Genomic DNA, 22,375 nt, shown 5'->3' on the forward strand with positions numbered 1-22,375 from the left:
TTGCCACAAGCAACGACATTGCTGTGCGCACATAGCCAGCGCGCGTGAAACGGGCCGGCAGACAGTCGGTCAGCCAGTCAGCCGGTCTGGCCCATCAAGTTGCGCTGCAATAAACGTCAAAATGCAGCCCATTGCTGTCCATTTCATCAACGTGTGAAATAAATCACTCAAAGTGCTGAAGATCCATTAAAAGCAGCGCATTGCAAGCCGGCGCGTACGGCGTTGTGCCCAACTGTGGCGCGGTGTCGGCCAAAACTGGCTACAAAGGCCATGCAGGACTCAGCGGTGTGCGGGGCGTGCAACGCAGCAATAGCCGGTTCTTGGACGTATTAAGCGCGTCCGCTTGATGGTAGCGCGAAGTGCGCGTGTGCGCATGCCTTGTAGCGTAGCAAGAAAGATATGTGCACGAGTAAAGCAGGCAAGAAAAAAGTGTGGAAAGGCAAGGCTAATGATCTGAAGAGGCGGTTGAGGGTAAGTGTTGCGCAGGCATTGGGGTAAATTGGTTGGGCGCTGCATGTTTCCTTTTTGTGCCCTTTTTTCTACCACTTTTATTTTTTGTTTTGTAAATTTCATTTTTGTTGTTGCTGCGGCGAGTCAAGCTGTTGTCATTATTATTGCTTCACTTGTTGTTCGCTTTGCTGTTGTCCTTGTTATTATTTGTTGACTGCAAGTTCGGAGCGCTGATGCTGCCGCTATATGCCGCCGCCGCCTTTATGTAGGCATGTTCGTGCATAGTTTGCATCAGCTAAAATAAAATTTATGCCGCGGGCGCATGAGTTGTGTGTGCTGAAGCCAAGGAAAAGCGCAAACAATTTTGTTTCACAATAACAAAAATAACTTAAAGTGTTACAAAAATAACAACAGCGCCAACACCATTACCACGCTTAAAACGCGCAGTGGCAAATAAGCAAGCGAGGAAATGGAGTGGCGCACAGTGTACTGTATTTGAAGAAAATAGCAATATCATGAGTCCAAAAGAGATACATCGAGTAATGTCAGACAAATGTTATATGCCGAATTTGGTTGAAACGAACAGACGGACGGACAGACAGACCTCTGGATTTCAACTCGTCTCGTCATTCAGATCATTTATATATGGTATATAGACATAGTCTGAGTTTGGTATCCCTGGCTGAAACTAATACGGCTGTGTAAACTGACGTTGAAAAATACCAAAGTCTCCTTCAAGATCAGGAAGGACCTCTACCAGTCGTTCGATACCAAACGAAGCTTCAGACAAGGCGACTACCCATCGTGCGACTTCTTCATTCTAGCGCTGGGGAAAATAATTCGAGCTGCCGAGCTTAAACCCTATATGTCACTCAGCATTCCCGTCCAGCTAAATGGTGCAGAAGCATGCACAATGACAACATCTGATGAGTCGAGTATTCGAGAGAAAGATTCTACGAAAGATTTATTTTGCGCGTTGGCCACGGAGAATATCGCATTCTATGGAACAATGAGTTTTATGAGATATACGACGACATTGACATAGTTCAGCAAATTAAAAGAGAGCGGCGCCGCTGGATCGGCCATGTCGTCCGAATGGATGAAGCCACTATAGCTCTGAAAGTATTCGACGCAGTACCCGCCGGGGAAGCAGAACAAAAGGAAGACCTCCACTTCGTTGGAAGGACCAGGTAGAAAAGGACCCGCTTGGAATCTCCAATTGGCGCCACCTTGCGAAAAGAAGAAACGACTGGTGCGCTGTTGCTAATTCGGCTATAACGGGGTCTACGCCAGTAAACAAGAAGAAGATATTATAATTACTCCTCGGATCAATAAGAAATAAATTTCCTGAAGAAAGACAGGTTATATCTTGTTTTCTTTATTGGGGGTGAAGTCTGGGGCTCCGTTCTTTTAGAATCATGATCCATAACAAGGAGACATTTTCAAACATGACATCTAGTACTTTTTAGATAAAGCGAAATATCTTTTTAAAGTGCGCCAAGATAAAGCACTCAAGAATGAAGGCACGCAAGCCTCCAAAAAAAATCCCGTAATCCGACAATTGATTTTTTTCTGGATAAGTCTGGATAATAAATCCACTAACAAAATTTAGGCTCTCAACCCTCTAAAAATAATTTTCGGAACACTGTGCGGAGTTGCCACTTTCTCTGCTTTTATTATATATATTCGTCGAAAATTGTCTTCTCTTCAGTATTTTTTCACATTTATTTTTTCTAAAACTCCAGCGCGCAGCTGCTTGGCGGTAAACGAATGGCCTGATGTGTGTTGCCTACATATAGAGCAGAAAATCCATTACCTAAACCATTACATATTGCCATTGTGCTTGTTTGTTGTAATATGTTTTTTATTGTTGTAAAGTTGCACTTCAATATTGGTTGGCCACTGCATTGCCATTACACGCTTCACAGACGCCAGCGCGCCTACCCCGCACCCCACACTCACACACACTCGTGCAACAAACCAGCTCGCTTCCTCCAGTCCTTCGCGTTGCCTTTTATAACTTGGTTTTATGCCTTCGCCAATATATCTGCAACCGAACTCACTCAACAGCAGTGTGTTCATGGATTTCCTTTACGCCTTCTCCACTCTTTCTTGGCATTTCCTTTTTCTCGTATTTTTTGCCATTTTAGTGCTTGTCTGCCGCTAATGTGGACTGCAACTGGAACTGGAGCTGGAGTTACAACTTTTTTATCACTGCCGCAAATGTGCACAGCGAAAATCGAAAGCTATAACTATGGCACAAATAACAACAACAACAGTGGCGAAGGCAGTAAACGTCATATCCTCCGGCTGGCGAAGTTTGCCAAACGAACACATTTCAAATTTGAAGATCGATTTGAACGAAGCAAACGAAATTGTTAGCTGTAAAATACCTGAAACAAAAGCAAAGCGGCTTGATAGGCGCACAAAAAGCTCACTACCGCGGCAGCAGCAACAACAATATTGGAATTGTGTATTTCTTTGGCACTTGCTGGATTTTGTGAGGCGGCCGTTTAGATTTCATTTCTTGATGGAATCGTAATGAAATTGCTTTTTGTTGGTGTTGGCTTCTTCAAGAGCTTCTTTCCGTTTTTTTTTTTTGAGGAAATAAACTTAGTTAAAAAGAAAACAACACCTGCTTAGAAACCCATGTTAATGTGAACAGAAGATTGGTTTTTTTATATCGAGAGCAGACTCCATCTTTCTACCAAAACCAATAAGATTAGCTATTATGCTTCGAGTTTGCTTATAAAGTCGTAGATTTCTGTGCCGAAAGTTAAAAAAATATTTCTCGATGTCTTTTGTGGAGTTAACTAGCCGCTCTTTTCGGAAAATTTTATATATCCAAGCCTAACACCGTACGCCTAGCGGCATCTTCTCCGCACACATAACGAGAGATATATTGCTGGGGCGAATTCGCTGCAGGAGAGGCTCAGTGAGCTTCAGGGATGGATCGAAACGGTTGGAGTGGTAGTCTTCTGTCGGGAGCTCTTTATCAACTCTGGTTTCGGACTGTAAGACCACTGTAATGTCTCATCAGCAGAAGTGGCAGTCATTAAGGTAGCAGTAGTTAGACTTCTCCGAAAAGCGGCTTTTTTTAGGGAGCTATTATACAGGCATTGAGCTCGCTGACAATGAGCTCAAAGCAATTCAAGGAGTGCATGACCTCACTAGTATAAGCAGCAAGCGATTTACAAGTACATATTAAACTTGTCTGGGTGCCACAGCCGAATTGTGGAAATTGTAAAGCCGATGAGCGTGAAAGAAAAGACACCCATACACAAATTTCATCAGGATAAGAACGAGCAAAGATTTCTCTAATATCGTACATTTGGGAGTTTAACTTATAGGATTTGCGCGAGCGCAGCAAGCGTCGATCAACAATCAGCACCTGTCGACTTACGAAAGATTTCTGGCCCAGAATGAAACCTAGAAGGTCGACTAAACTGACCGGAGAATTGACTCGAATAAATATAAGGTGTCTCAAAAAACTTGTGGCGGAATCTATGCGTTTTATGGCTTTTCTAAAGGCAATTTTTAGAAGATTAAAGTTCAGCTATGTGCCACACTCATGGTGAAAGGCTAGGGTAGTTTTCTTACCGAAGGCAGGTAGAAACAACCTACTCATAAGAGTTTAGTCCTATAATTTTAGCTTTCTTCCTGCTGATAACACTGGAGAAAATCTTGAACGCGCATCTTAGGGCCGCAGCGCCACTTAGAATCTTGACCAAGGCGCAACACGAATATGCGAAGGACAGATCAGCAGTTCAAACACTGGTGTTTATTATCGAAAGGGCGCTTGAATATAAGGAATACGCTCTTTCAGCATTTCTGGACATTTCTGGAGCGTTCAACAACGCCTCTACGGAACCTCTGTAGAGGTAGAGTGCTATCTCTGCTTCTAAGGACATTAGTGGTGAATAAAAAGCTAAGGAACTTGGAAGGCAAAGCCTCTAAGATAGTGGCATGTGCGGACGAAATCGCCATCTTAATAACGGGATGGTATATACAGACCATTTGCAATATTATGACCACCACTCTTGATACAGTCCAGAACTGGGCATCGTAAGCGGGTCTAGGATTGATCCCAGAGAAAAAGGATATTCACTGGTGTTCACAAGAAAGCACGAAGTTCATTTATGGATGTTCCCTTCTACACGATTAACCTAACCTAACCTAACCTAACCTAACCTATGCGTTTTGTCGATATTTGGCGGTGTTTTTGATCCATATCTAAAAGTTCAAAGTATCACAATGTGCCCTCATTAAATAATTAGCCTACTTACCTAACCTAACATAACCTAAGCCTTTTACAAAAACAAATTATAGTATCTTACAATCAAACTCTAAGGACACTTGTGGCAACACCACCAGGGACGGATCTAGAACTTTTGGGGGGGGTAACTTTATAATTTTGTGCTTGCAACTCAAAGCCCCTTTCTTAGTGGAGTGACTTCTGATGGAAATAACTGTTTACTTTTGGGGGGAACTCTCCCCAGTGCGCTCCCCCTGGATCCGCCTCTGAACACCACCATTTACTACAATTATTGCACTTAAAGCTCTAATGAAACTGCTCACAGCCCAAACAGCCTTTCATTCACATATAAATTCCGCAAAAAAACTCAGCAACTACCCACTTGTTGCACTTAGGAAATTGATTAAAGCAAACTCCACGTTGCCACATAAATCAGCAAGCATTTTGGCGAACAAATGAAGTCTAATTTAAGTACCGTTTAATAATACAAAAGCGCTTACAATGCTGTTGATAGCACAAAAGGCGTGCAATCTGTTGTTGCTGTTGTTGCAATATCATATTGCCAGTTATTGATGTGTGCCGTTGCTGCGCATGACCCGTATACAAAGCAGTTTGTGTTGCATGAGCAAAAAAAATGCAAAAGGGTACACAAAGCGCAAGTAAAAAATTGAAAAAAAAATTTTTAAATCTACTTGCAACACGCATGCAGCAACGAAAATACTACACACATTGCAACAGTAAACCTGCCACCAGCATCAGCGCAGCAACAATAATAACAACGATTTATTTAATATGTCAGCGTACGAGTAATATTTGCTGTCCACATTGTTGTTGTTGTTATTGCTGCACTTTTCACCAAACGTATGCAACATACAACATATATGTAGTTGTTGGTTGCTTGCCGCATCGATTCCTTTCAACATTCGTTTGCCAACATTTATGCGATCATTTGTTAAATGTCAACACATTGCAATGAGCGCCGAGTATATTTGTTCTTGTTGTTGTTGTGGTTTATTTGTTTTTAGTGCCATGCTGCCTGTTGTTGCTGCCCCTCCACGGCAATATTTTGCTGTCCACATAATAGTATAAAGTGTCTAGTTGTTGTACAACAAGTGTACATGTGTACGTCGGCTAGTTGGCAACATGTACCTGCAACATGCACACACATTACCACATAGCCACATATGCAGATACACAGCAAGATTTGCAATACAACGGACCGTCAAGCGGTAAACGCGCCACAAACGAAGGCATAATCCGAGCGCACATCCAAGCGATACACGCTTTATTATGTATACACACACATACACTCACACACAAACACTCACATATTCATGATTTTGTGCGAATTTGTTTGCAGCAAGTGTCAGACAAGCAATCTTCATCAGAGGCCTTCACTCGTGTCCGTGTCACCCCCGCCAGCATATCTTACGAATTTCTTTCTCTACTTGTTGGTATTGTTGCTGTTGTTGCACACATTGTCCATGGTCATGGCGAATTTGTGCACAATTTTTCGCGCTTTCAAAAATATTTGCATCATTAATCGCATTTACATTTCACATTTTCAATCGCAGCTTGTTGTTGTTGCCGGTTTCGCTTTGCAATTTGGTAAAAGTTGGTGCGCCGGCTGTCCTCCTCCTATAGTTGGTTGGCTCGTGGGGTTTGTGAAAGATTTTGCACTTATTTAGTTGGAGTAGACGCTTCAGTTATGCGTATTGTGCAGTTTTGGTTAGGTTAGATAGATCTGGAATCGATTAAGAAGTACGTTTAAGCACAACCTTGTAACGTTAAGAGTGAATTTTAGTGCTTATATGAATCCAGGCTTAGTATTTCCTTCACCACACCATCCTCATACTCATACCTCAGTTCCAGAAAACCAGATTCCAGAATACCCAAACCGAAACATAACAGAATCCTAAGCCAAAACTCTTTTCAATGTCGGTTAGGTTAAGGTAAGGAGGTCGATCTAACGAGATCCCTTCTTGAACCGCTTAGAACGCTGGTTCGTTGTGGTCCGTAGCACTGCTATATAGTAGATCATACGAGTCTTACAAATCGACAAAGAGCTTTGAGACTAACACAAACAAACAAGTCTGAGGATGATGCCATTTCTAGTGCATACAGACACTCCTTGACTAGACTGACAGATAACGAGCTCAGCACTAATATTGCCATTCTAAGATCGGAGTGAATGCACATATTCCTGAAAGATACTGCACTTCGTAGCAAAAGGTCACTTTTAAATGTGAAAGAGGTCTTACTTATAGTATCACATAATTTTCTAAGCTTGTTTGATTCAATTGGAGGTAATCATCTATCTTCCCTTTTCACAATACAGGAGAATGCCGGTTTATGCTCCAACTACTCTATTTACTAATATTAGTGAGAAAAAGCTTCACTTCTTTTAGTTAGATCCCAAAGTGAGCAACGTTTCCTGTCAAATTTTCGTAAAATATTAAATTTGGTAGTTTAAACCTGCAAAGAGATTGAATTGCTAATGTCCTTTACAGAAGTATTTACTGAACTTAAGACAACGCTTTGAGATACATATATATTTGGAATTTCAATTTCTACGTCAGCCACGCTCGTTTTGTTTATGAATGTTATACCTATGAACAACCTTTCAGATCATTAAATAATTTTGAGCAGCTACAGTTCATAAAGAAGATTTTACATTCTTGGAATTATTATTATAAAGATATTGGCGGGTCCCACATCTAGCGCACAAGCCTCTGTAGGAATGGTTCGCACTTTAGCTCGCCTTCAAAGGGATATTCTTTGGCTACCCAGAGCATACTTGGTCTAAGACTGGATATCGTCAGCTTCTTGAGGCATATGTAAAAGAGTCGCTTCTGATCGTTCCCAAGTGAATGGCCTCAGAGAACTTTCCTGACTTGCGTAAACTTCTACACATGACTCCATCCTCCAGTCCATTTTCTATGCCACTAAAGAAAAGAAGACACTTGGCACGGTTTTGATTAACTTAAGTGCAGTCGAAGCCTTGCATGTAGTCATCCTATCAGTTTCGGTGCGTAAACTAGTAAAATGTAAGCTCGAAAGATAAGGATAGCAGAATCTAAAATTCTAGAATAGTTTCGAAAAGCAATGTTAGACTTATGTGGCTTGATTTTACCAGCTCTAATAGACGTTGTAACGATTTCCTGAGAGTAAAAATTATGATGATTGATTTAACTTTTCTTATTTACTTAGAGCTACCTGCTGAGTTCTTATAGAAAAATATATTCGATATTTACTCCGCGGTTAATGGAGTGTTCCACGGAGGGTTCGACTAATATTGCAATGACTTTAGATAGAATATGGTATAAAAATCTGAATATTTTTTGTATATGCCGTCTGATCACACTGACTTTTTGAATTACTAGTAGTTCTACAGCGTTATGGCCTCCTTTCTGCTCCCCAAAGAAGTTCAACGACATAATGCAACTGCGTTGGCGCTACGTTAAAACCGCTACACCGTAGCCAACAATTAAATGCTTAACAATTAGTATTGGATTTTAAATTAATTAAATCAAGCATAAAATCGTATGCCACGACCAAAGCAAGTAAGTGATAACAACAATAAAAACAATAACAACAGGCCGTAAGCAAGGAATATAATGACGTAAGAGAACAAGTAAGCGTCCGAAGAGGTGCAACTAAAATATTTAAATAATGACATGAAAAATCATTTAACGCACACACAACAAAACCACACGACAGCGCTGAGAAACGAAGCAACAACAAGTGCGTAGCGGCAATGCGTTGAAGCAATGCGTGTAAGCTGTGTGCTTAATGGCAGCAAGAGAAGTGTAGAGTTGGAGTTCGAACCGAAATTTGTTGGCCTAACAGGTACATAGTGGTCTATGCAACGGCGGATCTACAACAATTAATTAAAAATTAGAATAAATTAAAATAAATACAAATTGAAGTGGTGATGTGTGGAGGGGATAAGGTAAATTATAAGCATGTGTATATTAGAGAACTTGCTTGTATATTTATGTAATATACATATTTATATATGTAAATAAAGCTGTGTTAAGAAAATAAAAATTTGTTAGTTGTTTTTTTGTTTTATTATTTTTTTCATTTTTTTTTTGTGTTCTTTTTTTATTTTTTTTTTTATTTTATTTATTTATTTCTTGTAAATTTATTTAAATAACTCATCAGGCATTCTCACTCTTTAAGGCCAGGTATTAAGTGCTCCTCCAGCGGCTCGGCAGTCCAGCAGCATTTGTGCCTTCAACATTTACATTTTATCATTCATGCTGCGGCTGCATTCATTCAACGCACATTCAACATCACACACACACGCATACGTAGCTACATAGCCATAGCAGTGTATTAATTAATTTATATATGCGGTTACATACATATATGGTTACCCAGGAGTCCGGGCGCTCAAGCCTCGAGTATTGCTTTATAAAATATGCAGCGCTTTGTTTTATTATTTTACTTTCTCTCACTCTCTCTCTCTCTCGCGCTCGCTGTCCGTTTGTGTATTTATCAAAACCATAACTTACATTTCAAGCGATAAGAATGAAATACTCCGATTACCAAAAGAAAAACAATTACAATACATTATCGGTAGCGATAAGTACCCAAATACATACATACAGACGTAATTATAAATGCATATATTCCTATGTACATACATATGTATGTAAGTATGATATATAAATATGTATAAGCGTAGATATGTGGCATGCAAATTGCATTGATAAAAATGCCCGTAAATTCTTCATTTAAATTTTCGTGAGTATTTCATTAAAGTTGTGGGAACAACAGAGATCTCTTCGAAAACTCAACCATTTGCGAGGTTAAATATTGAATATTGAACGTGGGCTTCAGGTGAAAGGGTTTAAATTTGTGCAGGTTTCGGTTAATTATTTTATTTTTATTTTTATTGCAGGAGATTCTCTACTAATTGTGCGTGTTTTATCGTTTTTATGGTATTAATTAGTAACTAAAATAAATACGGAACGCTTATCTGCTTTACTGTTGTACCACGCCATGCTTAGAATACTTGTTTACAGCTTCCAACAGTATCAACACAAAACATGGCGGACTGGCAGTCAAAACTGGAATGTAAATTCTTGTAAAGTGCGGAAAATCGCCAACCACATACTTTGGACTTACTTTAGATTAGAAGCTGTTGGAACTAACTCAGAGTAACCAATCTTCTTTAGATCAAAAATGGATATCTAACCGTGATTGCTAAGCAGATCTCTGACTAGAAAACTTGTTAGGTAGAGTGGGTTAGAAAACCAAAATAAAATAATAAAATAAATAATATTTAATTAACTAAGATGGCACAGTCAATATACGAGGCTTTCGTGTTCATTTGAATGTTATTACAGTATTTACGTGGCGGGTCCCAAACCCTGCGGCACAACCCCAGCTGATGAGAAAGCTTCGTTGAACACGTGTAAGTATACGTACAGCGAGGCGCTTGCTTCAAGATAGACACCCGCTTGCAGCCGCACTTCTTGGTGGACAGACCCTGCAACGTTGTTGAGCCCTTAAACCGATTACCTCAAAGTGGAGCCATCACGGCTCCTTCGCTCCCAGCCGCGACCCTGAGATCCACACGCGTTGATTAATTAAACTCACTAAAAGTTGTTCGCGTTACCCGGAGTGTTCGACGCGGATGCATGAATAGAAATTCAGTATTGTAGCTCAACTGAATACCAGAGTAACTACCACACCCATATATAAAGCCCTATATGTACCGCAGTGGCACTGTCTACTCTAAAAGTACAATGCTACTAGGATACGCAGCTGATATTGACATCGCAGGCCTTAACAACAGAGTCGTCAGTGAAGCTGTTTCAAAGTCTGGACAAAAGCGAAAGAAGTTGGTCTTGAGGTTTTTGAGTGCAAGACCACCTGAAGAGCCACATACAAAGATCCCTCACATTTTGGGAACTACGTCACTGTGGACAGCCATAAAAGTGAAAAGTTTGGGACTTTGTGTATCTCGTAACCGGCATAAATTTCAGCAATAATCTAAGCCTGGGGATTATTAGCTGAATAACTCGTGGCAACAGATTCTACTTTGGAATCGGTAAGCAATTGAGAAGCTAATCCCTCTCTCGATGAACAAAAATGACGTTCTATAAGTCTCTCATTATTCCCGTCCGATTGCTTCTTCTTCTTCGTTACTGGCGTAGACACAGCATACGCGGTTATCGCCGAGTTAACAATTCGCCTATTGCACGCCACAGAAATATGAATGATGATGACACGAGATGAGAAAGCACTTTGAGCATGCGGAAGAGCTGTTATTCGCAAGATCTTTGTTGCCATCCGCATAAACGATGAATATTGGAAAAGAAGGAACCACGAACTGCATGGGTTATACGGCAACATAGATATAGTTAGCACGTAAAAATCTAACAAATGCGCTGGTTAGGCCATATCGTTTGCATGAAATGATGCTCCAGCGAAAAGCTGCTTCGACTCGAAACACTTGGGTAGAGAATGGAAGTAAGAGCGCCCACGCATCCAATGGAAAAATCAAGTGCATAACGACCTGTTTGTCTTTGGTATGTACGACTGACCGTTGTATTGTCAAAGAAGAATAAGAAGAAGTTGGTACGGTAGCTACCTTTCATCCGGAACCGAAACTAAATACCAAAATGAATACAAACCCTTGAGGAGCAATATTTTTTCTCCCTATAGAACTGCTGCTAATCCACAAACTGGAGCAAACACAGATTCAAGTCGGCCTCAGTAAGAACCTCATCCACGCGATCGTTCTATCTTTTATTTATCATTGGCGATATTGGACACGAAAAAATGTCTGTGACACTTGGTACTTGTTTTTATATGGATAAAGTGCTTCTCCTTTACTGGCATGGAAAATATTACAGCAAATTCTGCTAGTTGACTTTAGGCTCGAATCTCAAGAAAGTCAAGAACTTAACTTCTAGGAACTACTATCTATTTAGAACAATATTTAAGAGAACTCAAATTCACGTCTTATTCTCACTTTCTTCTTTTTTTCCCCTGCCGGTTATGTTCCACCACTACATCTGAACTTAGAGATGAATAGGATCTGAGCTCACCATAGCTGACATTCCAACCATACAAAGGGTATTTTAAAACAAGAGTCCTCTCGCCAGGCACTTGGCTTTGCTGCCTTGGCAAATACATAGAGTCAGTATTTTTTACATTAAAAGCTAACAAAATACAAAATATTAAAAGTTGCATGCAACATCGCTGTCACAGTGCAAAAACGAAAAATTGTAACAAGGATAATTATGATAATCACATTAGCGATAACTGTACGAGTTGCCGGCTGTTTGTACGCTGATAATTATGATATGTACAACACGGGAGTGATATGAAACACATACGAGCACAAACACACTTATCAATATACATATGTACGGACAGCAGTTGGGGTGCCAAGTGTAAGTGATGCCATTTGCACTTTGCAACAAACCATGCCACACTTGGGTTGTATAGCAAGCGCACTGCGAACGAGTGGCGAAGAGCTGCACCAATAAAGAGAATTGCGGAGCACGGTGGCATCAACAGACAAATCGAACACCAACACGCGCTGGTGAGCTGAAAGCTATGAGCGGTCGTTGCGCATGCGCGCACGCCATTAGGCTCATTTTGCAGTTGTACGCCGCTGTCAGTGGCAGACAGACAGACGACCACTCAACCGCACAGCGTCGGCAGTGGTGTGGCAGCAGCGGCGGTTGCTGTCCAGTTTTGTGATGCGTGTCAGCACGCATAGGCGGCCGCCGAACGCTGCACTGGTGCTGTGGCATGTTGTAGCGTGCGATCCACTGTGATATGATGTGGCATGTTGGCATCGCTGTGGAATGCAAAAATGTGGCAGCCACAATAAAAAACGCAATTCACCCTTCTGGTGTGGAAAGAGACGTGTGCAAAAGGAGAGCGTGTGATTTGATTGTGGTTCGCATGTTGTGCAGCAAAAAGCGCTATCGTGTAGTGTGTCAGTGGCAATGCGAAGCTGCGTGTGGTAATTAAGCGACAGCCACGGCAATAATAAAATTTTGAATTGAAAAATTAAACAAATGCGTGATGAGTGAGTGTGCTGTGAGGGGAAGCGATATGCGAATTTGTGTAATGGCAAAATACGTGTTGTATGGTGGTATAGGGTAGACAAGCTTGCAACATGCCGTTGATTTTTATTAAATTTTTATTTATATGTTATGCTTAGTTTTATAGAGTTAAAGAGTTTTACGACAACTATTTGTAAAATATCATTGCCGCGCGTTGTCTAAAAGGTCAAATACGTTTTTTTCTTTCCGAAGCAAGCAAGCCAAAATAGCATTTACAAGCATTATACACCAATAAAATAGCTTTTGTATACTTGCCACAAAATGTGGCATGCCACATAATGTTGCACACACAATGCTATGCAGCAAAAAACAGCTATATTGTTGTTGACAATATTACCGGCGCGACCAAGCCCCTATATTCATGTTTCGCCAGCTCACAACATGCCGCACTAGTGTATAATGCTGCAGCTTAGTATGCTGGTACATAGCGCGTTATTGATGTTGCCAGCAGAAATTCTGTAAATGAAATCACAAAAAAACACAAATGAACAACAAGGCATTACTATATACAATAACAACAACAAAGGCGAATAGCTTGTTGTAAGCGAAATAAAAATTCGCCAACAGAAACATACACACAGTCGTGCAACAATGCTGCAGTATGCTTATTAATGACGTTCATTGTCATGGCACATGTTGCATGTGCGTAGGTGGCGCGCCTAAATGTGTGTCTGCCAGTGTGCAAGTGTTGTGTTGCACATGTGTGGCTCCAAGCCTTGGCCTCCGCATGCTGGCCATACGTATTTTTCTTCTTCTTCTTCTTCTTGTTGCACTAACATGCATTTACAAGTGCTCATGCAACATAATTTCATATTTTTTTCTACTATAAAGTTGTTGTTGTTATTTCAGCTGTATCCAATCGCCGCATACACATCCAACTCTTCCTACGATTCGGCAGTTGTTGCAGCTTTGCAGATATTTATACATGTTTATGTGCGCGTGTACGCAAAAGTATAGTATAGTCTCGCGGTGTGGCGCTCCCGTTGCACTTGCAACTACTAAGTTAACTAGCCGGTTCCGAAATGTTTTTTGCTTGTTCATGCTAGTTTGTGGTTGTTGCTATTGCTGTGGGTACTGCAGCAACATTTATTTGCAATTTTTGTTCTTGTTGTTGTTGCAACGCGTTTTAATGATGCGAATTATGTTGTTGATTTTCGGGGTGCGTCAATTTATAAGTTCATTGTTCAAGCACCACACACACACACACCACAGCACAAGCACTCTCATTGTTGCACATTCTAGGTTATGTTCGCTGTTGCTGGCCGCAGCAAATTTTTGCTTTTCCATACAAATCTCCGCTTGAATAATTTGTTGTAGTTTTTATGGTTTTTTGCTTTTGTTGCTTTTCTGTTGCACATCAAAAACGCAAATAATGTCAGCGAATTTGTTGTTATTATTGTTGCACATACATATTGTTACTTTGAATTGTTTAAGTGCCATACTTTTATCTATTGTTGTTGTTTTAACATTTACTGTCTCTCAATTAAAGCGAAGAACACTCCCTCGCCGCAGACTTTCTTCCATTAATTTTTCTTCTGCTTTTGGCTTTGTTTTTGCATTGCAACAAATAGAGGAAGTGAGCACTTGAACTGATTTTCCCGCTGTGCCACAATAAAGTTGTAAGTGCGGTATTTATGTGAAAGCTGTGCGGCATATTTTTCCTAGATTCGGATATGCTTGCAGAGGCTTACATACGAGTATATGTTGTGATCATTTCCAACAAAAAAAAATAAATTGATTATGTTGTTGAAGTGGCAACTTGCCTCATGAGATGTACATATAGCTCTATAAGATACATATATAAGGGTTATTCCAAAAGCTTAGAAATTCTGGTGTCTCATAAGTACTCCTAACGACGGACTACGTTATTCAGAATAACAAGCAATATCGGATAAGAAAGAGAAATCATACACTGGCTCTCCTCTTCGAAAACAGAATACTATCCAACGCAGACGAAAACGAAAACCTTTAAAATATTGTTTAATATTGCTTGACTGATTCTAAATATGGCGTGTCCATCTCAAACAACTTTCTGTGACAGCAATTAGACAACTTTCGATTCAATGAAATACAAATTCCTATGGTTCCTTGGATGCGATTAGATGCGATTAGATGCGATCTCCCGCTTAGCTGTTGTCACATATAAAACTTTTCCGTTCAATAGTGTCATCTCCGGTCTTGAAACCACTCGCTCGCACTCACTTAAGATCCATTCACATACAACTTTACTCACTTTGCGTGTGAGTTCGTCATGAAACAACGAAGCGTTGAAGAAAAGGGGTACGCCACAACGAAAGCTTTACTACTCAGTCAAAAGCCTAGACCGATCTGTTCATCTAAACAAATGCCTGACGCTAAGGGAAGCAAAAGTTCTGTCTGAATTGGTCATTAGGTTACTCAACATAGTTTGGACTTCTGGAAGAGAGAACAGTTTGACAGATATGCTAATTTATCTAAGTTCTATTGCAAAACTGCAAAAGTCATGTGCAAAACAATAGATCGCAAGTACACAAAACTGCTTTTGGTACTCAATGAAGAGACTGTAGGAACATGATTGGAATACTAACTGGTCACTGCCTGGTGGCGACACACGCCCGCAGGATGGGGCTGACAGAGCGAGAAGACTGGAAGAAATGTCTAGAGCAGGGCCCCAGAGAAATAATGGAGTATCTCTTGTGAAATTATCCAGCTTTGGCAAGACTTCGCTGTAAGCATCTGGGGGCTCCCATGGTATCATACGGTGGAGCAGGTATCGATAATGAAATGAGGCCGAAGAGTCTGTTAAAATTCGCGTCAAGCGCAAGCATTTTAAAGGATGACTACTCCATCTGGTATCGCAAAGTACCAAAACTGGTGATCTTTGTGTGGCGTTTTGGCCTACCAGATTAATCTAAGTTTATCCTACATCTATCTGGTGATCATTTAAAGGCTAAGCTTTGTATACTGAACTGAACTGGTCTTCGTTTCTTCTACATTTCTTTAGAGCTTTCTCAAGCTTCTCAGAAACCACTAAATTTAAGTTTGAGCTAAGCTTGCTCAGGAGCGTGAGTTAGCAGAAATTTCAATTATTTTGAGATCTTCATTTCAGCAGGAAAATAGAGAGAAGAAAGATTAGCTCTTGAGAGTACCCGAAAAATGCTCGCTCTTAACACCATTGTAACAGTATTAAGTCTCAAAGCACTGCTCAGTTAAAGCGAAAAACGGGCGACTTTCATTAGAATAGAATTATGGATTGTCTCTGCTCCTTCAAACATTTTATATTTAACGCTTCTCCTTTTCTCCCAGCCTCACAACACTGTATAACAGTTAAAAGTTAAAATTTGCGATTTAGGCCAAAATGCTTCCCAGCATACAAAGTAACACACAATCGAAGATTATTGCTTACACTGGAGCGGAGTCATGCAACAATCTACAATGAAATGAAATTATCTACAAGCAAACATAAAAATCTACAACTTCGAAAATTCAATCGCTTCCACTTCGGGCATTATGCAAGCTCATTTACATGCACATATGTATGTATGTTGGCGTATGTATGTATGTGTGCATATAATCATATGTGCAGCCATAAATAATCGACATTATTGGCCGATTACAAGCGAACAAGCAGCGGTTAACATACAAATTTAAATTCCAACAATTATGTTGTTTGTTAATCGCTTGTTGTTGCTGCTTTTTTGCGTTGCGCTGTTGTCTGTATTTTGTGGCAAATATGCTGCGCGCCGAATGTAGAATGTGGCCACAAATGCTGACCCAAATCGCCGGCCACAGTTACGCCTTCATTAAGACGATTAAACGGCCAGGTAAAGGCGCACAAGAAAGCCAAAACAGAATAATTATCGCATAAATAGTTAAATGCGGAAATTTTAATCGCTAAATCGACAAAATGAGTAACGGTAAGTAAGCGCAAGAAAAGGCTTACAAAAATGCGGCACAACGCGAAAATTTGGTTAACATTTGGTTAAATCAGAGGTATGCGATTTATATGAGAATCAAAATATTCAGTGAAACAGCTGCGACTTGTTACTAGTACAGGGTGGCTTCATGGCGTTATCATGATATGATGTCAAAGACTTTCAGAGGCAGCGTAGAAAAATTTCTTCATATTTCGTGCCACATGTTATAATTTTTAAAAGCTTTTGATATGTGCGGTCATACGTGAATACTTAGAATTGCTGAATTTTGATTTTTGCTTGAAAATTATTAGTTTTTTAATAATACAACTTTCTTAATAATGAATAATCATAACATCGTTAACATATCGGAGCTACTGTCGCATCTTTACATGACTGAAATCAGCGCATATTTGATTACATATAGAAAATGTTGCCTACAATTGGGCGCATTGTTAAATCTTATCAAAGACAAGCACCTACTACCCACGACTACCAAACAAAGAACAATATCTGCTGTCAAGGGGTTACATGGATTTACCGGTTTTAAAAATTCGAAGTTTTTTATTGTCTTAACAAATTCTATAGCAACTCCAAAATATTGTCCTAAATTTTCAAGTTTATCCGAGTTATTGTTTCGCAGATACAGCCTTGAAAACCTGTGCGCTCGAGGGTAGCTTGGCTAAGTGCGCCGTTTAAAACTCGTTTCCTTTGAAACTGTGTTTGAAGTCGGTTGACAAGATTTCTCGAGAACTACTCCACCGATCTCCATGAATTTTTACAAGGGTATTTGAGATACAATTTTTAAAAACTTGTACTAAGGATTTTTTTTCCATTACAAATTTTTTAGTCCTTAGGCAAATTTTCACCCGATGTTTATTCATTTTAGACACAAAACTGCACCGTTTTTAGACGCACTCCGTCAATTTTATTAAAATAACTCACGCATTTGCCGATATATACGGTCAATCGAAAGTACGAAAATCTTTCTATTAGGTATGTGAAGTATAAGGGAATTATTCACTCGATTCAAGCCCGCTTTTGGCATACAAGCGTACTATTATTAGATCCTCTCCGAATTTATACAACATATCTCACAGGTTAACCGATATTTTCGATAAAAAGTTCGAAATTGAAACTTCGATGCACATATCCGGCATACGACGGTCTCATTTTGGTCTCTTTTTGACAATTTTTTATCATAAGGTGGCAGACCGAACCTGATTCTGCTCATTTTCACATTATAGAATAATTACGTTTTGTACCGACTTTGGTTAAAATCGGTCGAGAAGGTCCTGAGATTTACGCCTATTGTCCAATTTTGACCACGGCTCCCAAAACCCCTTTTTGTGTCATCCGTGTAAAATTTAATGTCTCTGACGTATTTGTTTATTGATTTATCGCACTTTTAGTAGTTTTTTAACGAAAACGTTATATAAGGAGTGAGCGGGATTACCAATCGATTTCATTAATTTTTAGAATATGAGTAGGGTTAAATAAGACCTTTGTCTTGAGTGCACTACGATATTGTAACTTAAGCACTTTAGGAGATATGTAGTTTAAATCTTTTAGAGGACGAGATCACTCCCGTTTTTTCAAAATTTTTACTCGCAGGTGGTGCTTGTTCCTTGCTCCTGCCTTAGCCTATGCCAAACTACAATTTCACATATATTTTTTAGAAAAATTATTCAAGCACAAAGGGCTGGTAATATTATTAGACCATACCAGATAGTAAGAGCGGCAAGTAAGGGTATTTAAGCTGATAACATTCAGGATTTTTAGCTGAAGTTCAAGCAAGCTGCAAACGCATATCCAAAATACCGTTAGAGTAGTAGAAAATAGATGTAGCGACCCAACGTAGAAAGTTACAAAGTAAGCGACCGCAAAAGCTGGCACTATAGCCACGCTGGGGGTCAGCTGCGAAGAGCGCCATCGACATACAGATGCGTAGACTTGTGCGCATTCATGCGCATGTCCGTCTGACAGCCACTTAAACGGCGGCAACATGTAAATCGCGCAGATATCATACTTGTTAACAAGCATTTAAGGCAAGCGCTCAGCCACACCGCGCGCCCCTCGGATTGTGCGGCGCATTTCGCTCAAAACTGCCAACACTGCTGCGCTCAATAATTATCTTATGCGATAGTTGCGCCTTGCATATGCGCGTGTACTTGCTGATTTTGTTATTATATGAGTTTATAGCCGGAATGCATCAGCGCCGCATCGATCGCAGCGGTGATAGCATCGCGCGGCTGCCAGCAAGCAAACGCACAGCAATGCCGCGCTTTAATGAGCGCTTACGCATATGCGAACTTTTTGAACTTTCCTCCTCGACTTTGCTGCTGTTGTTGTTGTTGTGGATATTTCAGCTGTTCCACGCATGCTCCTCATAGCTGCTAGGCGTGTTTACATTCTTAACAAGAAGCTGCTTTACCGTTGTTGCCGCAATGTGCAAGTGGACAGCAAACGGACTACGCCGCGCGCATACACACACACATTCGTGCCCCTCCAGCGCTTGCAACATTTATGGTGTGTGTATGCTTCTTGCGTTTTTCGTGCGATCTCCTGGCCTTCTGAGTCAGTTTTATTCAGCGATGTGTTGACTTGAAACCGGTTGCGCGCCGCTCAAGTGCCTTATGGGCTTTTCACCAACCAATTGGCCACATGCTTTTATTGCGCTCATATGTCTATATAATATCAAGTGCCTTCGTCTTTAAGGCGTTTGTTCGTGTTGCTTTTGTTGTAATTATTGCGGTTCATCGTATATCGGTAGCTGTCATCATCACCTGTGTTCTGCATGCCCTCTATAATTTGGCCACAGCATTAACCAGCAGCCGGCGGCGTCAAGGCGACTCGTTACTTATTTGGTGCAGATATTTGAGATTTAAGCTAAGTAAAGCAGATTTTGCCCTTAAGTTAACTTTTACGACAAGTACTTTTATGGGATTATCGATTAATTGGTAGTGAACGTGCTGCATATATGTACATATGTAGTTATGTATAAATTACGAAGCGATTTTTGAAAGAAACTTTTGTGTTGCATATACATATGTACAAATGTAAGTATGATGAAAGCTCGAAAGATTGCGAAAGCTCAATATAAAAAATAAATTAACAAAAATTTGAAAAAAAGCTCTGCAAATACAAAAAAAGTTAGGTATTGATGATGAAAGCTTCATTGCGTATGAAAGCTCACTTTTGTTTAATTGTTGAAATTGTTGTATTTTTATTGAAAAACATCTTACATAACTTTTTTATGAATGAAATGTCTGTAAAATTTATAGAGTGAAAGCTTTTGGGATTGCGAAGGCTCATTATTACTAGTAGATGGACTTGAAAAAATATTTGTATTGAAAGATTTAATCACGCAATAAAGCGTTGAAACTATCGAAAAAAATTTAAGTATTGGTGATGAAAGTTTCATTACATATGAATGCTTAATTCTGCTCTTGCATAGAGTTTTAATGCAATTATTACTAGCAATACGAAAAGATTTTTGAAAGAGGTGTCCGTAGCACATATAGGGTGAAAGCTTTTGGGTTTGCGAAAGCTCAATTTAACAAACAGGTGGATTTGGAAACATATTTATATTGAGAAAGATTTAATCATACCGCTGCAATAATGCTCTATCTCAACAGAAAAAAATTTGCGTATTGTGCTGAAAGCTTCATTCAATATGAAAGCTCACCTTTACTTAAATTGTTGATACAATTTTTTTTATTGAAAAAATATCTGAAATAGCTTTTGCAAGCAATTATAAAAAGCTTTGCGAATAGATTTTTGAATGATCTGTCTGTAACATACATAGGGTGAAAGTATTTGGGATTGCGAAAGCTCAATATAACAAATAGATGAATTTTGATAAAATTTGTGTTGAGAAATATTTAATCATAATGCTGCAATAAAGCTCTGAAGCTACCAAAAAAATTTAAGTATTTATGATGAAAGCTTCATTACATAAGAAAGCTCCCTTAAGCCCAAAGTGTTGAAATAAAATTTTTCTTTAACAAACAAACATCATAAGAAGCTTTCTTATGCATTTATTATTAGAAGACCGCTTAAAGAATGAAAGTTTCATGAAATATGAAAGCTCTTTATATGAAATGAAAATTCTCATAAAAAATGGTTCTAATGTTCTCAAATGAAACAAAGAGTGAAAGTTTCTGTGAAATATGAAAGCTCTTTATATAAATAGAAAATTGTTCTTATATTCTATTTTATTTTTTTTAAATGTAAATTATTGCTCAGAAACAATTCTTTTTAACCTTTGAAGCTTTCACTTAGAAAAAAGCTTTCAGAAAATTATCTAACACAAAACGCTTTGCTACCCGAAAAACTGTTGACCACGTGAAGCTTTCACTTAGTTAAAGCGTTCAAAAAATACCTAAAAGAAAAGCTTTGATACCTCAAAAACCGTTATTACAGCTGTTTGTAAGTATTATGACCGCAATTCGTTGGTCAAAGTGCGATTACGAAATTTATTACGACAATAGTCAGCTGTAGGCAAGCGAGATCGTGCCTCGAACTTATTATGTAATACTATTGAGTACATATACAGACATTTGCACCCCTCCACCCAAATGCTACCTGTTGCATATGTATGAGTGTACTGAATCCGCTTGTTACTTATGACCACAACAACTTCAACAAACTTACGTGCAGCTGTCAGTTGGCTACTACCCTTTTCAAATTAAGTAACGACCAGCAGAACAAACGTGAAAGCTCACTTACTTAGCTCCCGTATTGCCAAAGATTACGCGGCGATGCAGCGTTGCTCATCTGCTTTTGAACTCGAAAATGTGAGCGCACGATTTTTCAGCTGTCAATTATTTTCTCTCCAAATGTCAAACCACTGACAGCCAAGCAACAAGTCAATGAAGTCAGTGAACTGCGGCGGCAAAGCAACATTTTCGGCAGTGTTCACAAGCGCATAGAAATCGAAGAGTGAAGAGTAAGAAAATATAAAAACAAAAAACTTAATTTGAATACGCATATGCGGTTGTGTGAGTGTGTGTGTACTTGCTGCATGCAGCATAATAAAAAGCAAGCGCAAATTGCTTGTAAAACTAAATAAACGCTTAAATCGAGCGTGTGTCCAGCGCTGGCGTCGAGGTCAGCAGTCAGCAATTCATTGGTAACAACTTAAACAATCAAACATTTCATTTAATTGGTTATTGCACCCACGTAACGGTTGAACAAATGAAGCAGCAACAAATTACGACACATGCGCGCTGTTGCACACGTTGGTTGCATGCCACTTTTACCAACCAACCGTGTGCCGTGTTCGCTTCTATTTTTCTAAATCTTTTTTCCACTGAATTTTCATTCTAAAAATATTGCGGCACGTGACCTCGACGGCTGCAGCTTGATGAGCAGCGAAAAGTGTGGCGAGTACATTTCGGTGTGTTTCTTTTTTGCACGTGAGTGTATGGTGTGAAAGAAATGGTCAGGTACACATACACATACACATACATCCCAAGTGCTACACATATTTAAACAGAAGCACGAGTAATTTTGCTGGTCGGCATGCGTGGCAGCTTCAAAAAAATGTAGAAAAATTAAATGTATGGCAACTACAAGGCACCAAAAATATAAAATAAAAAATAAAATTCTCCTGCCCAGCAATTCTTGGCAGCTAGAATTTGTAAAACACATGTTTCTCACATTCCATTATTGAT

This window comes from Bactrocera tryoni, chromosome 3, assembly GCF_016617805.1.
Source record: "Bactrocera tryoni isolate S06 chromosome 3, CSIRO_BtryS06_freeze2, whole genome shotgun sequence".
Lineage (NCBI taxonomy): Eukaryota > Metazoa > Arthropoda > Insecta > Diptera > Tephritidae > Bactrocera > Bactrocera tryoni.